Source organism: Hyperolius riggenbachi, chromosome 5, assembly GCF_040937935.1.
Source record: "Hyperolius riggenbachi isolate aHypRig1 chromosome 5, aHypRig1.pri, whole genome shotgun sequence".
In the NCBI taxonomy this organism is placed as follows: Eukaryota; Metazoa; Chordata; class Amphibia; order Anura; family Hyperoliidae; genus Hyperolius; species Hyperolius riggenbachi.
Window position 1 is genome coordinate 221,763,815 of NC_090650.1, and position 20,567 is coordinate 221,784,381.

Here is a 20,567-nt window from a genome sequence, read left to right on the forward strand (position 1 = left end):
ACTATATCTCTGACATAACATTTCCTTTCTCCTTCAAAGCCATCACCGAACCTCATGCTTTTTGGTAATTTACCATCATGCAGGTTATGGCAAAGGCAGGAGGCTGTGATGTCATTAAGCTTGTATAAAACTAACAATACATCCAGTGTGGCCAAATGAAATGGTTGTATACTGCTTGTTGCTGTAAGGGAACACATTACAAAAGACTTTTATGTAGATAAGTATAGCTATGTAAAAGACTATTTTGACTAGGGATGGGACGAATCCACAATTTCTTCGAATCCAAATACGAATCCGAATCTAAAAAGGTTCTCGAGTATCTCGAACCTTTCGAATCCCGAATCTAACGAATCCTGCGTTCCGTGGAATGGTTGCCCACAGTATAGGTAGGCAGGCTAGGTGCTCACACTATAGGTAGCTAGGTAAAGGTACCTTCAGTATAGCTAGCTAGGCATAGGTGCCTTCAGTATAGCTAGCTAGGTATAGGTGCCTTCAGTATAGCTAGCTAGGCATAGGTGCCTTCAGTATAGCTAGCTAGGTATAGGTGCCTTCAGTATAGCTAGCTAGGCATAGGTGCCTTCAGTATAGCTAGCTAGGTAGGGGCCTTCAGTATAGCTAGCTAGGTAGGGGCCTTCAGTATAGCTAGGTATAGGGGCATTCAGTATATCTAGGTATAGGGGCATTCAGTATAGCTAGGTATAGGGGCATTCAGTATAGCTAGGTATAGGGGCATTCAGTATAGCTAGGTATAGGGGCATTCAGTATAGCTAGGTATAGGGGCATTCAGTATAGCTAGGTATAGGGGCATTCAGTATAGCTAGGTATAGGGGCATTCAGTATAGCTAGGTATAGGGGCATTCAGTATAGCTAGGTATAGGGGCATTCAGTATAGCTAGTTAGGTATAGGGGCCCTCAGTATAGCTAGTTAGGTATAGGGGCATTCAGTATAGCTAGTTAGGTATAGGGGCCCTCAGTATAGCTAGTTAGGTATAGGGGCATGCAGTATAGCTAGTTAGGTATAGGGGCCCTCAGTATAGCTAGTTAGGTATAGGGGCATGCAGTATAGCTAGTTAGGTATAGGGGCATTCAGTATAGCTAGTTAGGTATAGGGACCCTCAGTATAGCTAGTTAGGTATAGGGGCATTCAGTATAGCTAGTTAGGTATAGGGGCCCTCAGTATAGCTAGTTAGGTATAGGGGCATTCAGTATAGCTAGTTAGGTATAGGGGCCCTCAGTATAGCTAGTTAGGTATAGGGGCATGCAGTATAGCTAGTTAGGTATAGGGGCATGCAGTATAGCTAGTTAGGTATAGGGACCCTCAGTATAGCTAGTTAGGTATAGGGACCCTCAGTATAGCTAGTTAGGTATAGGGACCCTCAGTATAGCTAGTTAGGTATAGGGACCCTCAGTATAGCTAGTTAGGTATAGGGACCATCAGTGTAGCTAGTTAGGTATAGGGACCCTCAGTGTAGCTAGCTAGGGTACCCCTCCCTCTGTGCGCCTCCTCTGCTCACCCCCTACAAAGAAAAAAAAAAAGCATCGGCTCACCTAACAAGGGGATCCAGCGCCGAATCCCGCTGCATCCCCCGCTCGTCCTCTTCCGATCCCCCGCTCGCCCTATTCTGACCCCCCCGCGCCTCCTCCGCTCGCCCCTTGCATAGATGTGAGCATTGGCTCACCTAACACCAGCCCTGGATTCCCTACCTGCCGCCAGCGCAGCGCCGCAGACCTCTTGTTTCCTCATCTGTTCCCTCTAGTAACCCGCCCGGCGCTTCAGTGATGACGTGATGCAAAAGCGGATCACTAGGGGGAACAGAGGAGGAAACAAGAGGTCTGCGGCTCTGCGCTGGCGGCAGGTAGGGAATCCAGGGCAGGTGTTAGGTGAGCCAATGGTCACATCTATACAAGCGGCGAGCGGAGGAGGTGCGGGGGGGTCGGAATAGGACGAGCGGGGGATCGGCGGTGGTGCGGGGATGCAGCGGGATTCGGCGGATTCGTTTAGGGGAAATTGCGTCGGGATTCGAATCCACGAATCTCGAATATTTCTCAATATTCGAGGGATTCGTGGATTCGCCGGATTCGCCGTCCCACCCCTAATTTTGACAAAATACTGTAAAATGTAACATACGTGTGTACACTTATATATTTGGTATATGTTTGCATACATTGCTCTGTGAATTAGTTCCGGTTTCCATTGGGCAATCAACGATAAAACAAATGATCGGTAAAACGAATCCGGTTTCTGCTTCACCAGATCCGTAAGGCTTGGTTCACACTGGCAAAAGGATCCGTGAAAACTGATCTGATCACCAGTTGATTGGATCTGTTTTCAGTCTGTTGCCACACCAATTGTTGCAGCAGCCAGGTGGGTGAGTGAGAGTGCAGTAGCCGGGTGGGTGAGGGAGGATTAAAACTTACCCTCGCTTCCATCTTCAATTGCAGCCGGGCAGTAGGGAGGGTTTCTTCCAGGCTTCTGTATTCTTCTGCCTTCAATTGCATCCCACGTCGCGTCATGTGACTACCACGCTTCCTCCTTCCGGGTTGAAGGAGGAAGTGTAGTCACGTGACGCGATGTGGGACACAATTGAAGGTGGAAGAAGATGAAAGCCTGGAAGAAACTCTTTCTACCACCTGGCTGCAATTGAAGACGGAAGCCTGGGTAAGTTTTAACCCTCCCTCACCTGCCCGGCTGCTTAGTACACTAGGCCTGGTTCACATCTAGATTCCTTACAAAAAGAAGAAGCAGAGGCATCGAAAAACGTTGCTAACGAGTCACATGACGCTAACTTTCAACAGATGATGCAGTGTAAAAGGGCTCTAAATCTACATATGGCAGACCTTACTAAAACAGAATGGCAACAAGCCGTATTTGAAAAAGGAGACAAAAATGGCAAACTACTGGCCAATATCTCTCAAAGCCCATGGCCAAAACCACTATACCAGATATCAGGCTGTCACTTCAGAGCCTTAAAGCGGAACTGAAGATCATTTTAAAACAAACAGTTTCATTTACCTGGGGTTTCTGCAAGGGCCCAGCAGCCGTCCTATCCTGCGCCGGTCCTCCACGATCCTCCGTTCCCCCGCAACCGCTCCGTTTCGTTCCTCGGCTTGTAAGTCGAGGCCTGCACAAGCGTATCCTTTCTACGCGTTCCCATCTGCAATAGTGCTATTGCGACTGGAACGTGAAGAAGAATAATGCGTGGCCAAAACCGTGCAGGCGCAGTGGCCCAGTGGCGAAACTGAAAGTAGCTGGCGTCGGGAGAACGGAGGATTGTAGAAGACCAGCGCGGGACAGGGCGGCTGCTGCGGGCTTGGGGAAGCCCCAGGTAATTGAAACTGTTTGTTTTAAAATGATCTTCAGTTCCGCTTTAACCACTCATCCTCCAGAAATAATGTCTATGCCTATTATACTGACTTGTACTTATCCCAATTTACTAGCTCGAATGAAAGTATGCTAATCCAGCTGAACAGAATAGATCTTCCATCGCTAGATCATGATAAGGCATAGATAATGGAGTCTGAGATAACAGAAGAATAAATTATAGATGCCATAGCCTCTTTCCCTCCACAGAAATCTCCTGGCCCAGATAGTATTCCTATAGAATTTTATAAAAGATATGCATGGATTATTGCCCCCAACTGAAAATAATATACAATAGTAGCTTAACTAGTGGTGTTCTTCCGCCCGCCTTCTATCAAGTTCACATTATATTAATACCTAAACCAGACAAAGACCCACTAGATTGTCAGGCGTACCATCCGATTTCGCTTCTTAATAATGATTTAAATATACTTATGAAAATTCTCACATTAAGGATCAATATGGTCATTACTGATATTATTGATCCAGATCAAACTGGCTTTATGCCACATAAAACCACTGATATAAACCTTCAAAAGAATTTTCACACATATACAACTCAATATAAATGACGATGGCCCCTGGGCTTTAGCTTTTATTGATGTACAATGAGCATTCAATTAGGTGGAATGGGAATACCTCTGGGCCACGCTATTAAAAATAGGGTTTACGCCCAAGTTCGTATCATAGATCCACACAATTTATAAACAACCATCTAAGCAAATAAAAATTGGTAGTGAGATATCTGAACCCATACTGCTACATAGGGGCATGCAGCAACCTATTGCAGCAGCAATTAGACAGAGCAACGGCATCAGTGGATTTAGGGTGCGGGGGCTGGAGGAGAGGGTGTCCCTGTACACGGATGACCTAGTTCTTTATCTCAGTAACCCACACCAGTCTATTAAAGGGCTTTTAGATATATTATCTGTATACAAAACATTCACAGGCCTATCACTAATTTGGGAGAAATCCAAACTCCTTCCCTTAACCTCCTGAGCGGTATGGACGAGCTCAGCTCGTCCATCACCGCCGGAGGCTGCCGCTCAGGCCCTGCTGGGCCGATTTTCTTCAAATAAAGTGCAGCACACGCAGCCGGCACTTTGCCAGCCGCGTGTGCTGCCTGATCGCCGCCGCTCTGCGGCGATTCGCCGCGAGCAGCGGCGAAAGAGGGTCCCCCTAGCCGCCTGAGCCCTGCGCAGCCGGAACAAAAAGTTCCGGCCAGCGCTAAGGGCTGGATCGGAGGCGGCTGACGTCAGGACGTCGGCTGACGTCCATGACGTCACTCCGCTCGTCGCTATGGCGACGATCTAAGCAAAACAAGGAAGGCCGCTCATTGCGGCCTTCCTTGTTTATTCTGGGCGCCGGAGGCGATCGGAAAAGAACGCCTCCGGAGCGCCCTCTAGTGGGCTTTCATGCAGCCAACTTTCAGTTGGCTGCATGAAATAGTTTTTTTTTTATTAAAATAAAACCCTCCCGCAGCCTCCCTGGCGATCTCAATAGAACGCCGGGGAGGTTAAACGGCATAACTACCCCCCAAATCCCAATCGAAATTGTTACTAAAACCAAATATCTTGGAATTTGGATCATGGGTAATTCCTCTGACTTATACAAACAACCAACTTCCTCTTATCCAGTTCACCAAAAACAAACTGACAAGCTGGCAAGGTCTCCCCTCTCTTAAGTGGGCAGAATCAATTTAATTAAAATGAAGATTTTGCCTAAATTCTTATACATATTTCGAAACTGCCCTATATGGGTTTGTAAAACTTTTTTACGCATCTAAACTCCATCCTTGTCAGTTTTATCTGGTACAATAAAACTCTTCGTCTAAGCTTCAAAAAATTACAAAGACCATGGACTGAGGGTGGCCTGGCATTTCCTTACCTATTTACAAATTACTGTATATAACCAGCCAATTGGTCACAGCAAATTGGTGGTTTAAGTTAGACAAACCGCTATTAGACTAACCACGGTTCTGGAAGCTGCGCAGGTTAGCTTGTTTAGAGCCTTCTCACAAATACTATACAGGGGGCTCAAAGCACCGTATCCATTAACCAGATCTATGAGAGTAGTAGTAAAGGCATGAAACCTAATACATAGGTGGGACTCCCCTGCAGGTAATAGGATTTCGCCCAATATGCCCCTTTGGATAAAACCACTCCGTGCTAACTTCTACTGTATACCACACCAGATCCTATCATTTAGATTTCCAAAGGTATCAGCCATATGTCACATATTATCCACTCTGGAACACTAACTGAGTTTGATTTGCTTAAGGAGTATTTTTCCCTTCATAATCAGCATTTCTTCAGATACCTTCAACTGAGACATGCTTTCCGATCCCAGTTTGGGAATAACCCTGTTCACCTCCTCACCTCAGACTCAGACATAGAAGACATTCTTACAAATGCCAAATTAACAAAAGTCTTATCAGCCATTTATCAGAATATAATTCTGCATATATAGCTAGGGGCTGCGAGCAGAAATTCAATAAAAAAGGAAAATCTGGATCATAAACAAAAAGACCACCTAGTAACTTTCACAGATACCAAACTATTCCTTGAAAATTAAGTTTAAGGCAGCACTATTTACTGCTGCTCTGTAATGAATTGTGGAGGGGGGGGGGGATCGGTGGGTGGATTAGGGGGGATCATGGCAGGCTGCATTGTATGTTTATTGTATTGTTCTTTGTACAACGTTCCTACACCTGCGAGTGTTAAAAATTGTTGTGTGTTCTGTTTCTTCAACAAAAAGAAACTTTAAAAAAGACTTTGCCGATTAACAATACCTGTTTTAAGTGAAAGCTACATAGGAAAAAGGAAATTGATTGTGTATTTCCTTTGGAACAAATGTCTGCATGTGTACAGTTTTTACGAGTACATTTTTTACATTCACAGGTGTACAGCTAGGGAGGCATGGTGGTGTAGTGGGCAGTATCTCAGAATATCAGCCATGGTACCATCTGCACTGTGTTTATATGTTCTCCCCGTATCTGCATGTGTTTCCTCCTAGCACTCTAGTTCCCTCCAACATCCCAAAAACTTACAGATAAGTTAATTGGCTTTCCCCTATATTGGCCCTAGACTACAATGGACATATGACTCTGGTAGGAATTAGATAGTGAGCCCCTCTGAGGGACAGTTAGTTACAAGAGTATATACTCTGCAGAAGATGTCAGCAATATAAAAGTACAAAATAATAATAATGGAATTCCATGTTTTGAATATGTTAAGCTATATCAGACTGAATGATTTGGTCCAACACTTAAAGTACACCTGAACTTAGAGGGATATGGAAGCAGCCATATGCATTTGCTAAAAGTTTTAGAGGCAGATAATCAGCAGGTCAGCTAAGTAACTGGCATTGCTTTACATCGCAATCCCCATACAGAGGCTGGGTCTGCCTATAGAGCCCAGCCTCTGTTGCTATGTAGCTTCCTCCAAAGCCCCCCCTGCACGCTGTGTGACCCCATTAATCACAGCCACGCTGTCGACACGCAGTGTGTCGCAGCGCGCTGTGTTTACCTCACCAATGCCAGTCTCGCCGCTCCTCCGCCTTCTGAATCGCTCCGGTCCCCGCCCACGTCCCTTCCCTCGCCGCTGATTGGAGGGAAGGGACACGGGTGGGGACCGGAGCGATTCAGGAGGCGGGCCAGAGCGGAGACTGACATTAGTGAGGTAAACACAGCCGCATAGGGCGGCTGTGTTTTATGGGGTCTCGCAGCATGCAGGGGGGGCTTTGGGGGAAGCTATATAGCAACAGAGGCTGGGCTCTATAGGCAGACCCAGCCTCTGTATGGGGCTTGCGATGTAAGAACCCCGCCTCGGGTTCTCTTTAAAGTAACCCTGAAGACAGAGAGATATGAAGGCTGCCATATTTAGTTCATTTTAAACTATGCATATTTCCTGGCTGTTCTGCTGATCCTGTGCTGCTAATACTTTCAGCTTCAGACTCGGAATGAGCATAAACATCAGGTACTGCGTTTACAAGTCTGACCCTTTTAGCAAAATAAAGAGAAAAGAAGAGACAATCGGGAGCCCCCAATAGTGTATTATTGTAAATTAGTTGGTGTAAAACGTAAATAGTGATAAGTTATACTCGCAAAAAAGGGTTGCCGAGGTCAGGCAACCATTTATTCCGCAGACAGGGAGATTAGACCTGTCCCCACTCAGGCTAAGAAGTCGCTCTCTGTGAAGAAGAAAGGTTGTCCACACCCATCCACCAGGTGGATAATTGCGTAGTAAAGAATACAGAGGCACTAGCAGAATAAATGTAGTACCAATTTAAAACCAATTAAAATGTGGGTGGCAATGGTGGGCTTGCCTACCCTACAAAGAGCACAACAACTTTGTATGGTATAAAAATATTAAATGTAATTAATTTTGTACTCCAGACAAAAACAAAAGTTTGCAACGCGTTTCACGGGTCCCAAGCCCGCTTCCTCAGGCAAATAGCATACAAGCAGGAGCAACAAAGCAGTAGTGTGTACTGGTGTGGCGCAGAGGCTGGCGCCTCTGTATCCTTTTAGCAACATGTTTGTTTCGGGTGTTTGATTCAGACACTACTTCAGCCAAAAGCATCAGCTGCCAAGCAATTCCTTTAAAAGGAAATAAATATGGCAGACTCCATATCCTTCTCACTACAAGCTCCCTTAACCTGCCTGGCGTTCTATTAAGATCGCCAGGCAGGCTGCGGGAGGGTTTTTTTTGAATAAAAAAAAAACTATTTCATGCAGCCAACTGAAAGTTGGCTGCATGAAAGCCCACTAGAGGGCGCTCCGGAGGCGTTCTTCCGATCGCCTCCGGCGCCCAGAATAAACAAGGAAGGCCGCAATGAGCGGCCTTCCTTGTTTTGCTTATATCGTCGCCATGGCGACGAGCGGAGTGACGTCATCGACGTCAGCCGACGTCCTGACGTCAGCCGCCTCCGATCCAGCCCTTAGCGCTGGCCGGAACTTTTTGTTCCGGCTACGCTGGGCTCAGGCGGCTGGGGGGACCCTCTTTCGCCGCTGCTCGCGGCGGATCGCCGCAGAGCGGCGGCGATCAGGCAGCACACGCGGCTGGCAAAGTGCCGGCTGCGTGTGCTGCACTTTATTTGAGCCAAATCGGCCCAGCAGGGCCTGAGCGGCAGGCTCCGGCGGTACTGGACGAGCTGAGCTCGTCCAGACCGCCCAGCAGGTTAAAAGTGTTGTTTTTTTTCAATGTAATTTGTTTTCCCAGTGATAAAGCCGTGACTTGTTCATGAGAAAACAGCTAGGAAAATGAGCATCAAAGTTCTTGGGTGAATAAACCTTGAAACTGTGACATGAAATAAGGTAAATGTACTGAATGGAGACACAGTGTTGTAGCACTGTCCCTGTCCCATGGAGAGATTTCACCTTCCATTAATACTGACCCTGTCACTGAAGCAGAAGATGAGAGCAAATCACCCCAGCTGGGGACAAGCAATAAATGTCTGGTGGGGAGTTTTACTTAAGAAGTTGAAAAATCTGTGGGATTTTGTAGCAAATGCCATTACTAAATTGAAACATTCTGCAGCCCCTTGTAATTGAGGGTCCTCTTACCATCATTTTGTTTGAGGCTGGGTGAACACTTAGCAGTGCGGGAAATGTCACATTTTTATGCATACAGTATGTGTTTGTGCATTTGTATTGCGTTTTCCAATCATTTTTCTATTGCGTTTTCTGCAAATCACTAGGAAGACAACAGGAAGCGGAAATACATCAGAAAAAACATGCATATGAAAACGCATGAAAAATGAATAAAAAAGCATTACATTGTGTTACCATTGACTTTCATTATGTGCGTTTGTTCTGAGTGTTTGAAAAATATGCAACAAAACTGGAATTTTTAAAAACACATATTATAAAATGCATACGGTATGTGTTTTTATATGTGTTTTTTGATCAGCCCATTGACTAACATTGCATGCATAAACGCTGCATTTTCCACAACGCTAGCATTTCTGCTAAGTGTGTTCCCAGCCTTAGGGTTCAGTCTTTGGGGATCTCCAAGAGGGGTTTGCCTGGGTTTGAGCTCTGCTCTGTAAATGGACTCTGTTAATTGTATCTGCCTGTCTGTGACATCTACTTGTCAACAGTGTCTGCCTGTAAAAAATATTTCTCTATGAGTGGTATCTGCTTGTCAATGGTCAGCACTATTTGCTTATCAGTTCTTGGTTTCAGCCTTGCATAGATCAGTCTCTTTGTAATAGCAAAGGGAACACACTCTGTAGAAAGAACACTTACAATGTGTGTAGCTTGGCAAATTAAGAATTGAGTTTGGGTGTGTTTTGGATCAGGCAGAGGGCAGAGCGTGGTGAGTCACAGTGTGCCTCTCTCTGTTACAGAAATATTGGTTGGGGGTGTGATACTGCTGGAGTGCACTAAGGCTGGGAACATACCGTACTTGTTTGAATGGAGAGCATGCATGGCAAATAATGCACCATTCTACTGGCCATTTAAGTCAATATTCTTAATAAAAACATTGTGTGCAACCCAAAAGTGTGTGATTGTTGACGGGAAATGTGGTTGGAAACACAGAACGCAAAACACTCAGAAACGCCTTCTAAATCACCTCACCACGTATGTGCTCCCAGCCTTAAAGGGAAAGTCCAAGGAACTAAAAAAAAAGAAATCCACTTACCTCGGGCTTCCTCCAGCCCCTGGCAGCCGACCTGTGCCCTTGCCACAGCTCCATTGACTCCTGGTCCCCTCCGGTGCAGATGCTGACCTCGCCAGGTCGGCATCTTCCTGCATTCAACTGTAAGACTTACTGATTTGCACTAAAGTCATCCGGGCTGTTCTGTGCGGGAGCAGAACTACTGTGCCTGCGCAGTAAAGTCCTGGTGATGTCAGCCCGACTCTGAGAGCCGCTCGCGCAGGCGCAGTCGGCATCTTGCTCCAGAAGGGACCCCGGACCACCAGCATGGAGCAGAGCTGCAGCATGGGCACAGGACGGCTGGCCGGAGTTTGGATTATCGGACTTATTTTTATCGGATGTGTCCTTTAAAGTGAACACGAGGTGAAAATACACTGATGAGATAAACAACTGTATTTATCCTTCTATTTTTAGATATCCCATGGTTTTATTTTATATTTAAACATTTACAAAGTAGATTGAATGTTTTATTGTCTCTGCTCAGTGGCAGCCTATTAAGTGTCCCTGAGTGAAAATATATGTACTATTGACTTTTTTATATCTCCCTCTGCTCTCAGAAGTTGGATTCTGCCAGGAAAACTTTTATGGCTTATCAGAGATGTTTAATATAATCCCGATAAGCTACCGACAAGGCAGAAGCTGTCACTTCTATGGCTAAAAATTAACTCTTTCAGGAAACAAAATAAAACAAGTAAGGGATCGTTCACACTGCAAGAGCTTTTCTAAGCGCTTTGTGATTTTAAAAGCTCTTGCTAATGTTTTCCTATGTGTGTGTGATTTTGTAAAAATCCCCCATAGCATTGCATTAGCAAGAGCTTTTAAAATCTCTAGCGTTTAAAAAGTTCTTGTAGTGTGAATCAGCCCTAAAACAGCCCGGTTATTAATATGCTTTGCACTGTACATACACATGTTTATCTCATCGTGTCACATGTTGCCTCGGGTACACTTTAAGCAGAAAGAGAGTATTGATAAAGAATATTCATAAAGAATGACCTTACTTGTGAACATCTTAAGTTGGTTTTGTTGATTTTTACTAACTAACATGTGAGACACATACACCCATACAGTGCAGAAATGCTCTAATCTAGAGGCGCCTACACTCTATCCCCTATGCCAGCGGTTCTCAAAGTGGGTGCGCCGCGGACACTTCTCAGGGGTGCCGCGCTCTGCCCTGCTTTGTGTATGTTTTTGTACATTTATGGCCGCTGATTGCCGTGCTCTGTGCCCGGCTCACAGCGATGTGGGGCTCCAATTGGTCCGCTGCGCTCTCCTGTGGGTGAATATGCACAGCGATGTGGGGCTCTGATTGGTCTGCTGCTCTCTCCTGTGGGCGGATACAGCAGCAGCAGCACTGTATCTGCCCACAGGAGCTAGCAGCGGACCAATCAGAGCCCCACATCGCTGTGTATCCACCCACAGGGGAGCGCAGTGGACCAATCAGAGCCCCACATCGGTGTGCATATTCACCCACAGGAGAGACCAGCCGACCAATCAGAGCCCCACATCGCTGTAAGCCGGGCACAGAGCACGGCAATCAGCGGCAGTGTTTGCCCAAAAAAATGTGCCATCAAACAATGTTATGAGTAGAGAGCCAGGCAGCCAGATGTGCCACTTGTGTACTTTGCCTACCTTCTCCAGCCAGCGCAAAGTAAGGATTCTCACCTTCCCCTCAGGCAGGAAGGAGGGGGGTTGGGGGGCACCGGTAGCGTTGTTAAGGGCCGCATACATTTTTAACAGGGGGGGGGGGGGAGTATGGTGATGCTCTTGGGCTACCACATGTTCTTATTTGAGGGGGTTACTCTCAGGCCCCACACAGGATGTTACCTGGTGAGGGGAGGGGTGTAATTATTTTGCCCTGTGTGTGTTTCTGAAGGATAAATGTGCCTTTTTCGTGAGGTAGAGAGGGCTTGTGATGGATGATTATGTGTGGTAGGGCTGTGTGTAATGTAACTGTTGATGCTGTTTGTTGTGGGGGAATTATTGTTGATCATGACACTGATGAGAAAGGATCCTTTCTCATGGTTGAAGAGTGTGTGTGTGTGCGTGCGTGTGTGTGGTGTCTGTCTAAAGCTGGCCAAACATGTATCATTTTTTTCTGACGAATTTGATAATTGTGATCAAATCTGTTGGTTATCTGATCCCATGAGCCGCATCGATCGTAATTTTGCTTGATTCATAGTAAAAATAGTAAAAATCGATTATAAATTACGATCGGACTGTAAATTTCGATCGTTCAGATGCAGCGGGGGAGTGACAGTAGATCGACAGCCCATAGGGGTGCCTAGAAATTTTTTCAAAATCGCCAAGGGTGCCTTCAATCGGAAAAGTTTGAGAACCACTGCCATATGCTATCAAGGCATTTTGTATTGACCTGAGGAAGCGGGGAATGACATGTTTTTATTAATTAAAATAATAAAATAGAACATACATTGGGCGCCTCCATCCTACCCATTACCAGTCAGACCTCCTTTGGAGGTAATAGCTTTGCAGTTTTTCTGGTACTCTCGTACTATAGGAGAGCGACCATCCAGTATCCAGTAGGACCTGGAATAACAAGCAGAGACGGTTAATTCCCTGCCGGCCTATACAGTGATTTCAGGAACTGCAACCCACCTTTGTGAGTATATACCGTATATACTCACATATAAGCTGACTCGCATATAAGCTGACACCCAACATTTACCACAGAATCCAGGAAGAAATGATTGCCTCATATTAGCTGAGGGTAAGAAATACAGTTGCTCCTGATAACACGAGGGTGGTTGATGTATTTCATTTGGGGGTTATTGCAGAGTTCATCTATGTATGAAACATGCAAGAGCAAGCAAGCTTAACAGCAGTGTTGTCATTTGTTCTGTGCCTTATTATACTACCCCCTCCCCCACACACTTTTAGTGCTTACTGTCAGACGCAGGCCAGTTGATCGGATGTCTGGTGCTGAGGGTCTTGCAGGCTGTGCAGTGGAGCCAGCTGATTGGGTACCTGTATGGTGGATGGCCAAAGGGGAGCGCAACAGCTGATCTGCAGGAGGTGTGCAGACTAACCTGCAGAGACGGAGTGCAACGGGGATGAGCAGGCTTCAGCATGCTTCCTAGCTGATCCTGGGAGCGGGCCAACTGATCGGATGACCGCCGATGCTGCGGGGTGTGCAGTGGAGCGGATTGGCAGGTGCCTGTAACGTGGATGTATTGCCAAAGGGGAGCGCTGAGTGCAACAGCTGCTGATATGGATTAGGATCTCCTGGTTCCCTGGTTAGGGCACGGCAGGCGCGATCAGAGGTCCCGGGGAGAGCAAAGCAGGAGAGATGAATGGCCAGAATCACAGCTCCGCTCCTCCGAGCACATAATCTCGCGCTTCCTGCTGTCTCTGCACAGGAAAAGTGAGATTATGTGCACGGAGGAGTGGAGCTGTGATTCTGGCTATACATCTCTCCTGCTTTGCTCTCCCCGGGACCTCTGATCGCACCTGCCGTGCCCTAACCAGGAAACCAGGAGATCCTAATCCATATCAGCAGCTGTTGCACTCGGCGCTCCCCTCCGGCAATCCATCTACGCTACAGGCACCTGCCAATCAGCTCCACTGCACACCCTGCAGCATCGGCGGTCATCCGATCAGTTGGCCTGCTCCCAGGATCAGCTAGGAAGTATGCTGAAGCCTTCTCATTATCAATGTTGCACTCCGATCGTCTCAGCAGGTTAGTCTGCACACTCCCCACCACAGACACAGACAGGTGACTCGCATATAGGCCGAGGGGGTGACTTTTCAGCACATTTTTTGTGCTGAAAAATTGGGCATATATGGGAGTATATACGGTATCTATATAATTTTATCCTCCCTATACCTGACAATACTGCACCATTGGGCTCCCGGTCTCTTCCTACTTCTCACCTACGTATTCTTGGCCCTTACAAGAATCACCAAAGAAAAAACCCCATAATGTTTCTATTGGTTTCATGAGCATGTGTTCAGTAGAACTATGAATACAACCTGTTTAATCTATACACGGCCTTTGTTTGTCTGATTTTACTGCAGAGCAATTGTAGGTAATACAGTAGATGGCCGGACCTGCTGCGGCCACTTCTGAAGACTCATTTATTGTATCCTGTCATCCCCCAGCAGCATGCATTCACTGTCTTGTAAACATGGCCTCTCCACACTGCAGATTGCATTTGAAATGAAACCACTCCTGGCTCTCCTCCCCCCCATAAACAAACAATACATGGTGCTAGGCAAGCAGCTGTCATCACAAGAGCAGAACTGACAATCAGATGCCATGAAAGAGCACATGTCAATGTTTGCAGGGTAAGTTATTTTGTTATTCTATTTCCATACTGCCCTGTCTTAACCTACAGAAGTTTTACATTTTTGTGTCTGAGCTACAATATTTTACTTTGGACTTCCCTTCAATGTACAGTAAACTTTATAATCAGTCAAGTAAAATTCAGCAAGTCTGGTACAGGTTCATAAATCACCCAGATTCCCTTGCTGTTAGCCTGCTTTTTTTTTTCTTCTTTTTTTTTTTACTTTATTTTTTTTCCCACTATGTGTGTGTTTATTGCTAGAAAGTCTAAACGCCTTGAACAAAAACATAACATTTCCAAAAGCACAATATTAAGCTCGAGATATACATAAAGTATGTAAGGGCTGAGACATACATATGGGCCAGTTTCCACTACAGGTGGTGCGATGCGATCACGCATCACACCGCAAGGAAAATGCAACCAATTCACGTCAATGGCGTAGTTTCCATTGACACAAGTTTATCTATGCGATCTGGCATTATGCAACGCAGGGCAAATTATGAATAGTATGCTGCAGTTTTCAGCAGCACGCATCTGATTCCCCATTGCCGCCGACGGGAAACTGCATGACACTGCATCCGGATATCCGCGGCTGCATGGGATGCGATGTGAAGGTCGCATCGCAATCGCAACACTAGTGGAAACGGGCCCTTAACCATTTAAGCCTTCTGGACATAGAAGCTACGTCCAGAAGGCCATGTGTGCTCCCGCAGCCGGTCAAATGTTAGCCCAGGAATCAATCAATCAATCGGGACATGGTGCCCGATGATTGATTCCTCTCCCCGGCAGAAAAAGCGACTGCTTCTCTCGGAAGCCTCGCTTTTTATGCCTCTTACGTCCCCCTACGTCCCTCTAAGCGTACATGTTACGCTTAGAGTGACGTCATGTAAACAAACTCAATCTTGTGCCCTCTTGTGGCCAAAACGTAAAACTACATCTACATGTAAAAAAAATAAAAAAATAATCACATCTTTACATAAAAAAAATACTATTTGCATTCCACCCTCCCAAAAATACCCAAATAAAATGTTTAATAAAAAAAAACATTACAATAATAAAAGAAACACGTAAATATTTACCTAAGGGTCTAAACCTTTTAAATATCAATGTAAAGATGAAATATTTTATTTTTTATTATAAGCTTGTAAATAGTGATGGATGCAAGACGGAAAAAATTCACTTTTATTTCCAAATAAAATATTGTCGCCATACATTGTGATAGGGACATAATTTAAACGGAGTAATACCCGGGACTATTAGGCAAACACAATACGTGAGTTTTAATTATGGAGGCATGTATTATTTTTAAAACTATAATGACCAAAAACTGAGAAATAATGATTTTTTTTTCCGTTTTTTTTTCTTATTCTTCCTGTTAAAATGCATTTACAGTAAAGTGGCTCTTAGCAAAATGTACCACCCAAAGAAAGCCTAATTGGTGGCGGAAAAAACAAGATATAGATCAGTTCATTGTGACAAGTAGTAATAAAGTTATAGGCTAATGAATAGGAGGTGATAATTGCTCGGATGCATAAAGTGAAAACGACTGAAGGCTGAAGTGGTTAATGCATTGCTTTGCAGATCAGAGCAACACATAGTAGGTGATATGCAAGACATAGACACCACTGTCTGGCATTCTCATTTATGCGTTGCAAAAGAAGGGCGTCTCTGAGATTGCATTTTATGCTTAGTTCAATTCACACCAAGAATCGCAATGGCTAGTGCTTGGTGACTGCGACTTTATTACATGCTACATCATGCAGTATGTTTGCAGTTTTAGCCAAATCACATTAGCCAAACAGCTTGAAAAGTGCTCAAAAGCGCTTTTGGTGTGAACCAACCCTTAGTCCATTTCACAATATTGTCCCACCACATCCCATACAGCAATTCAACAGAGAGCAATGCAAGTGTTGTGCCTTACTGTAAAATGAATGACCATAAGTGATGCCTTAACCACTTGAGGACCGCCCCCAGCCGATGGGCGGCAGCAAAGACTGGGCCTAAGCGACCGCAATACGCCCATCGGTGGGGGCGGCGACGGGCGTGGTTATGCGGCGATCGCGTCATTCGTGACGTGATCAGCCGCCGGTGACTGGCTCCGCCCCCCTCGTGCTGTAACCCGCCGGCCGTTCAGAAGCGCCGGCGGGTTACTAGCACCCAGATTGCCGCTGACACATTGTATAATAAGTTTTGTAATGTATACAAAGCCTACTATACAGGCTGCCTCCTGCCCTGGTGGTCCCAGTGTCCGAGGGACCACCAGGGCAGGCTGCAGCCACCCTAGTCTGCACCCAAGCACACTGATTTCCCCCCCCCTGCCCCCTGATCGCCCACAGCACCCCTCAGACCCCCCCTGCCCACCCCCCAGACCACTGTTAGCACCCAGTCACCCCCCTAATCACTCATCAATCACTCCCTGTCACTATTTGTCGACGCAATTTTTTTTTAACCCTAAACTGCCCCCTGCTCCCTCCTGATCACCTCCACCCCTCAGATTCTCCCCAGACCCCCCCCCCCCCCCAGACCCCCCTCCCCATGTACTGTATGCCTCTATCCCCCCTGTTATAACCCACTGATCACCTGTCAATCAACCATCAATCATCCCTTATCACTGCCACCCATCAATCAGCCCCTAACCTGCCCCTTGCGGGCAATCTGATCACCCACCCACACCAATAAATCGCCCACAGATCCGACATCAGATCACCTCCCAAGTGCAGTGTTTACATCTGTTCTCTCCTCTAAACACCCACTAATTGCCCATCAATCACCCATCAATCACCCCCTATCACCACCTGTCACTGTTACCCATCAGATTAGACCCTAATCTGCCCCTTGCGGGCACACAATCACCCACCCACATGCTCAAATTGCCCTCAGACCCCCCCTTATCAATTCGCCAGTGCATTATTTACATCTGTTCTTCCCTGTACTAACCCACTGATCACCTGTCAATCACCTGTCAATCACCTATCAATCGCCCCCTGTCACTGCCACCCATCAATCACCCCCTGTCACTGCCACCCATCAATCAGCCCCTAACCTGCCCCTTGCGGGCAATCTGATCACCCACCCACACCATCAGATTGCCCCTGACCTACCCTCAGATCACCTCCAAAGTGCATTGTTTACATCTGTTCTGCCATCTAATCACCCACTGATCACCCATCAATCAGCCCCTGTCACTGATACCCATCAGATTAGACCCCTATCTGCCCCTAGGGCACCCAATCACCCGCCCACACCCTCAGAATGCCCTCAGACCCCAGCCCTGATCACCTCGCCAGTGCATTGCTTGCATCTATTTCCCCCTCTCTAATCACACCTTGAGACACCCATCAATCACCTCCTGTCACCACCTGTCACCCCCTAGCACACCTACCCATCAGATCAGGCCCTAATTTGCCCCGTGTGGGCTCCTGATCACTCGGCCAAACCCTCAGATCCCCCTCAGACCCCCTTCCGATCACCTCCCCAGTGCATTGATTGCATCTATTTTCCCCTCTAACCACCCCCTGAGACACCCATCAATCACCTCCTGTCACCCCCCTAGCACTCCTATCCATCAGATCAGGCCCAATACAACTTGTCATCTAAGAGGCCACCCTGCTTATGACCGGTTTCACAAAATTTGCCCCCTCATAGACCACCTGTCATCAAAATTTGCAGATGCTTATACCCCTGAACAGTCATTTTGAGAAATGTGGTTTCCAGTCTACTCACGGTTTTGGGCCCGTAAAATGCCAGGGCAGTATAGGAACCCCACAAGTGACCCCATTTTAGAAAAAAGACACCCCAAGGTATTCTGTTAGGTGTATGACGAGTTCATAGAAGATTTTATTTTTTGTCAAAAGTTAGCGGAAATTGATTTTTATTGTTTTTTTCACAAAGTGTCATTTTTCACTAACTTGTGACAAAAAATAAAATCTTCTATGAACTCACCATACACCTAACGAAATACCTTGGGGTGTCTTCTTTCTAAAATGGGGTCACTTGTGGGGTTCCTATACTGCCCTGGCATTTTAGGGGCCCTAAACCGTGAGGAGTAGTCTAAAAAACGAATGCCTCAAAATGACCTGTGAATAGGACGTTGGGCCCCTTAGCGCACCTAGGCTGCAAAAAAGTGTCACACATGTGGTATCGCCGTACTCAGGAGAAGTAGTATAATGTGTTTTGTGGTGTATTTTTACACATACCCATGCTGGGTGGGAGAAATCTCTCTGTAAATGGACAATTGTAAATCTCTCTGTAAATGGACATTTTTAAGCTACATAAATTTGCATAGGCATAGCTTTGTACTATATCAATGTGGTAAAATTCTATGAGTGCCAGCAGCATTCTACTGATATGCAATGTGATTTTTGCTGAAATTAAGTAATGCAAAGCAGTAAAATTATCCAAATATCCAGATATATAAAATGGCTGTACGTTCCATCTATGATCTATTAGTGTATGGCATCCTCTGCTTAAGCCTGGTACACACTTTCAATTATGATTGGCCAATCAATCACCAATTTAACAACCTCCATGTAGTATGAGAGTCAAAAGATATAGAAAATGAGCAGACTATGTACGGAAACCCTCATATTACATTGAGGTGGTAAAATTGGTCAGTGATTGGCCAATCAAAATTGAAGGTGTGTACCAGGCTACAGTTACTAAATATCTGATAACTGTGTAGAACATATGTGTGAGCAGAACCAGTAAAGTATCTTGTCCAGACAGCATAGATAGTGGTGATGCCTGTGAAATGTTGTAAAGTGGGTGATTTCACCGTTCAGAGAGGAGTGTACTTAGCTGTGTGCTAAATAGAGACTCAGCGATGTTATCCAATCACTCCTAGCCCACGGAAGTGCCTGTTAATGTACCGTACATACTGACTGGGGTGCCCGTTGTGTGTGGATGGCACTGACTGTTGGATTAGAGCTCTCGGGACTGCTGCTGCTGTCTGCTCGCTGTGTGCTGGGTATAGTGTTCTATCGGATTAGGACATCACATTCCCAGCCCTGACAGAGCCTTTGTTCGTTATATTTATAGCTGCTTCTGGTCATTGTTGAGCAAAGGAGATTGCCCTGCCCTCTGGCCCTTTCCTAAGAAGATTTTGGGCAGAAGCTCCTCTCATGTGGCACTAATTGAAATGATTGGTGGAGGGGGTGTTGTGAGCTCACTGTGCCTGACTCAGGCTTATCTGCCAGGGGCTAAGCAAGAGGAGAAAAAAAAGCAAAGCTTTGCCTCATTCCAGTGAGGCTCAGGGCTCCTGGCCATCTGTCCTCAGTTGGAATCAGGAGACACATAGAAGGACCGCACTCCCTGTGACCGTGCACAAGAAAGAGCATTGTTCAGGAACTCTGGCGGAGGTGAAGGTTGGTGACTATAGCTCTATTATCTGTCTGTAAAGATTACAGCTTGAGCGGTGAGCAGCTCGCAGAGATGTGCTTTATTGTGTGTGCCTTTATTTATATACACATCACTTGTACGCTGTGAGCAGGCTGGCTGCTCTGTTATACAGGCAGCTTTATTTATTGGAGCAGTTATCTCCACAGTCAGCATGCGTTCAGATTCCAAGAGCTGTTTATTATGTTTTCCCTACTGTACCTGGAGTAACACTTTATGGCAAGTTTGTGGCAGCGATCAAGTTAACAGAGCGGAAGCCATAGGTGCCCACTGACAGTACAATTTTCAGCGAAGAACGAGCGATCAGATAAATGCGATTGGATCGGCAGAAAAGAAACTCATTGATGTCCCTGACATTGACTGTCAACGATTCAAAAGGCCGACAATTTAGTCGAACAGAAAACCGTTTTTTTATAATCGATTGTGATAAATAGGAAGTACAGATTGGTTTGTTGATGGCAAAATAATCAATGATTTATGGCATTTTATTTCCAATCGCATTGATCTGATCTCTCAGACGATTCTTTGCTGGACATTGTCCCATTAGTGGGCACCTTTACGTGTATTTGCTTGTTATGGCTTTGCATGCTTTATTTGTGCTGTTTACAGAATGTGTGAATGGAGCACTGACTCCCCTGCTGTGATGCATTCTAAGCAGGGGGGTTTGTTAATGAATGCTGATTGTTATATATGAAAATGCTTCCTTACCGGCTACCTGACAGTCATTATACATCAGGAGCACCTGATCTGTTATCTGTTCATGACAGCTGACTGCAGATAAAAGCAGGCTTCAGCATGGACCCGCTTCTGTGCCTCGCTTGTCTATATATGGAGACTATCTATACATTT

The 20,567-nt window shown here is 45.9% G+C and overlaps 1 protein-coding gene across 10 annotated transcripts in view; it reads left to right on the plus strand.

Moving 5' to 3' along the window:
• The window catches only part of LOC137518602 (poly(rC)-binding protein 3-like), a 1,088,021-nt gene that overhangs the window by 788,653 nt on the left and 278,801 nt on the right, over positions 1-20,567 (plus strand). Inside the window, exon 1 of one of the 10 annotated variants that reach the window (XM_068236683.1) lies at positions 19,244-19,687. The exons of 5 other annotated variants lie outside the window; for them this stretch is intronic. The gene's annotated coding sequence lies outside the window, so the exon portion shown is untranslated. Of the gene's footprint in view, positions 1-19,243; positions 19,738-20,567 lie in introns of those variants that run through there. 4 more of the 10 variants (XM_068236682.1, XM_068236675.1, XM_068236686.1 and 1 more) reach the window with 4 other exon arrangements.